We start from the raw sequence: 4,393 nt of genomic DNA, 5'->3' as shown, positions 1-4,393 counted from the left end.
AGGCTGGCCTCAAACTCAGAAATCCACTTGCCTCTCTCTTCCAAATGCAGGGATTAAAGGAGTGCGCCACCACTGCCCAGCCACCCTTCTGTCCTAACCTCTAGGATGCTAGATGAATAGTCGTGATTCACTATACACCACTTTTTAATTTTTTTTTTACAAAGCCATCTATAGCTCTTATGCAGAGGAATGTCCCAGTGGGCTCAGCATCAGGGTTAACCTGGGCCAGGTCTCTCATATTGGGCCATTGGGCTCTACTCCAGCTTGATCACACTTTCTCAGCATCAAAGGACCCTGTGGACATTTGTGACAGTCGGAAAACTGAGAGACACAAGAATACATTGGAGGTCAGAAAGCAGGGTCTCAAAAATCCTCTTGAAGGACCATCTACAAGGTCAAATAAAAAGAAAAAATTAAGTGTGATAAACGGGGAGTCAGACTCTGGGGTACAACCAAAAGTGACCAGTAGAGGGCGCTAGCGGCAGACACACGCAAGGAGTCAGCAGGTCCTGCACGTTAGTGTCCCAGGTTGGATCTCTAACCAGAGGAGAGCCTTTGCATCCAGTTTCACTATTTAGAAATTGTGGGCCACGTGGCAAGAAGATGTTGGGTAGATCTGACAGGATTAGTTAGTTACACCTACACCAAACCCTCCGATTGCCTTTTACTCTTCTGTCTCCTCCTCCCTATCTCTCTCTCCTCTCCTCCATTCCCTCTTTCCTTCTTTCCATCCTTCTGTTTGAAACCGTTTCAGGCTGTCCCTAAACTTTCCATGTAGCTGATGATTACCTGGAATTCCTGATCTGGATGGCTCAAATCTTAGTTTTAGTATAGGAGGTCTGTTTCCTTGGGCCTGGCACGTGACAGGTAAGCCGGGTGGTGGTGATACACCCTCTGATCGCAGCACTCAGGAGGCAAAGGCAAGTAGATCTCTATGAGTTTCAGGCCGTCCTGGGGGGCTGCACAGAGAATCCCTGTCTCAAAAAAATAAATAAATAAAAGAATGATCTCATAAAAAAGATGTATTTATTTATCTTTTTTTGTTTGTTTTTGATTTTTCAGAAGAAGAAGTTTCTTTGTGTAGCCTTGGCTGTCTTGGAATTCTCTCTCTCTCTCTCTCTCTAGACCAGGCTGGTCTCAAACTCAAATATCTGCCTCCCTCTGCCTCCTGAGTGCTAGGATTAAAGGTGTGTGCCACCATGACTCATTTACTTATTTGTGTGTGTGTGTGTGTGTGTGTGTGTGTACCCCACATGCATGCAAGTGTCTGTGGAAGCCAGAGGGGGTGTCAGCTTCTGCCTCCCAAATGCTGGGATTAAAGGCATGCGCCACCACGCCCAGCCCTGTGGAGGTTTTGACTGAGAACGGTTCTAATGGGCTCATCAGTTTGAATTCTTGGTCTCCAGTTGGTAGAATGTTTGGGAAAGATTAGGAGGTATAGTCTTCTCGAAAGAGGTGTGCTATGGTGAGAATTTTGTTTTCTTTAAAAATAAGGAAATATAAACGTGGGTTTATTTAGCCGGGCATGGTGGCACACACCTTTAATCCCAGCACTTGGGAGGCAGAGGCAGGCGGATTTCTGAGTTCGAGGCCAGTCGGGTCTACAGAGTGAGTTCCAGGACAGCCAGGGCTACACAGAGAAACCCTGTCTCGAAAAACCAAAAAAAAAAAAAAAAAAAGGATTCATTTTAATCCCAGGTGTGGGATATGGGGCCACTTTAGATTGTCCACAGAAGCTGACTATGATTTGCCTCATGCTCTAGCAAGGGCATGACTTTGCCACCCACAGATAGTTGTTGCGAGTGTGACAACATTTGGAATTCTGGGGACTGGTTGGCCAGTTGGTGGTTGGTTCTGGTTTGCTAAGAAGAAACCAGAAGAATTAGATATCCTGACAGCAAAGATCAAACTTGACCCAAGGAACTTGACACCCCTAATCAGCAGGAAGTAGTCTATAGATATCATCACCCTTCCCCCACCTCTATCCTCTTTTTTTCTCCTACCTAGCCTTAGGAGGTTGAAAGGGTGGAAGAAGAGTAGTGAAGGATATGGGGCACATGGACCATACTACAAAAGGAATGGATATGGTAAGGCAGAGCATGCTCAGATCTCAGAAATCTCAAAACTGGGACTGGCAAGAGTAGAACTAGCTCCCTGCCTGTTTCTGTGCCTGCCTCAAAGCATGTAACCCGATGGCCCCCAACCAGGCAGTCACAGGTAAACAGCCATGTAACCCAGCACCTGGACTGTCTCCCATGCTAATGAGGTATCGCAGTACCAGAGCTTTCAGGCAATGACATTTCCCTCCTTGGATATTCCCGTACACTTCCACAAACTATATAACCTATGGGTCACTCCGAATAAAATGTATTCAAGCCCACCCCTGAATACAAAATTCAAACAAGATAAGATAGTTTCTGAGAGCTGCTTCATTAGAGATCTTCGGAGAAGGCCTCCTGGGGGCAGGGGGGAGGGAGAGGTCCCAACCAGAAAGGAAGCCTGAAGTGGAAACTTAAGGGTTCTTTGGAAAGTCATTTGAGTTGGGTGGTGTCTGGCTGGGGCAGACAAGTGAAGGAGTGTTTCCCTGAAGCAGACACAGGTGAAAGAACCTTTAGCTAAACAAACATGTGAAAGGACACATGATGTTAAGAAAGAACACAAATATAACCCAACAGATGGTGATAAAGCTGGACATTATTGGTACACCTTGCCATTCCTCAGTGGTCCTCAGAGACTCCATAGAAAGAAATGCATCAGGAAACTTCTGGTGGTGTTCTGGGGGCTTCTCGATGCTTCTCTCAGACTTGGGCCCACTGGCAGAATGATGTCAGCTGATATGAACTCACGTGGGGTTTTGCTAAGACAGAGAGACTCAGGTGGTATTGTGCTGAAGGGAGGTCCATGGAGGACATGTGATGTTTGGAGGAAGGATAAATAGGACCCAACGGACAGTGAAGACAGGCTCGCATAGCTAGCTTTGCAATGCTTCGTTGGTCTTGTGTCTTCATTTTTGCTCATCCTCACTTCCATTGAGAGAGGCACAGCAGAGAACGTCTCGGGGCGTCCCCGCTGGTCCTGGTCCCGCCTGCTGACTTGGGCTGTTTCTGTTGGACCATGTCACTGATGCTGGCTCGTTGCTCGCTATCCTGACACTACTGACCCGGGCTGCTGGTGTACATCCTGACAACACATTGTTTAGTCTGTCCCTGGGGGTTTTAACTCTCCCTTTTTGTTTAACAAGCATCTCTTTTAAGGTATCATTGGATCTTTCTATAACTGCTTGTCCTGTGGGGTTGTGTATGCTCCGTATTATAATATGCAAAGAATTGCTTCATCTTATTGGATACATATGTGGGAGCATTGTCACTTTCGATTTATGCAGGTATCCCCATAATTGCCATTATTTTCAATAAATGTGTACTTAAACAACCAGCCTTCTCCTTTTCAGAAGCAAATGCCCACTGAAACCCTTAGTGCGTGTTAATGGTATGGTGTATATACTTTTGTTTTCCAAATTCCACAAACTGAAGAACACCCACCTGCCAGATGTTATTTCTTTTGGTACCCCTAGGGTTGCTACTTAGCAGGTAATGGGATTTGGTTGTCTAGGGAACAGGTAGGACATTTTCCCCCACTTTGGTTTGTTGTCGAGTAATGGAAAAGTTTTCTTTAAACCTTTACCATTAACTTGATGTTTCTCATGAAATTTTGAGGCTTCTAACATATTTCCTAGTAGTAATTGGTCAATTTTCTCATTTCCTTGAGCTTACGGACCTGGCACACCTCTATGAGAACTAATATGAAAAATATGTAATGGATAATTTCTGCTTCTGATGTCCTGTTGTAGTTGTATAAATAACAAAGTCAATTCTGATTTATCAGGTACAAATTCATCAGACTATTGGCAAAACAACTCTTTACACATATAAAAAGTCAATAGTTATGTTAGGAGATTCAGGGTAATCTAATAAGCCCATAAGGATTGCATACAATTCTGATTTTTCAACCAGCGTATATGGACTTTTGTATATGGACTACCTTGCTTATTTTATCTGACTTAACCTTCCATCCTCATCTTGTTTGCATCAGTATAAAATGTTGGTGCCTCTGGAATTGGTGTTCTCTTTACTAGACATGGAGGAATCAAATTAGTTGTTTTTATAAACTGTATATGTTTGCTTTTGGATATTTGTTATTATTAATTTCACCCAAGAAGTTACTATAAGCCTTTTGCCAATCCTCATTTATCACTCATAACATAATCTCAGCATTTGTAAGAGGTAATACAATTTTGGCTATATCTGTTCTTGACAATTGATGTAGTCTTTTTTTTTTTTTTTTTTTTTTTTTGGTTTTTCGAGACAGGGTTTCTCTGTGTAGCCCTGGCTGTCCT

The sequence above is a fragment of the Mus pahari genome, chromosome 18 (genome assembly GCF_900095145.1).
Source record: "Mus pahari chromosome 18, PAHARI_EIJ_v1.1, whole genome shotgun sequence".
In the NCBI taxonomy this organism is placed as follows: Eukaryota; Metazoa; Chordata; class Mammalia; order Rodentia; family Muridae; genus Mus; species Mus pahari.
The sequence above is the reverse complement of the archived record's forward strand: the minus strand, read 5'-3'. Positions refer to the sequence as shown.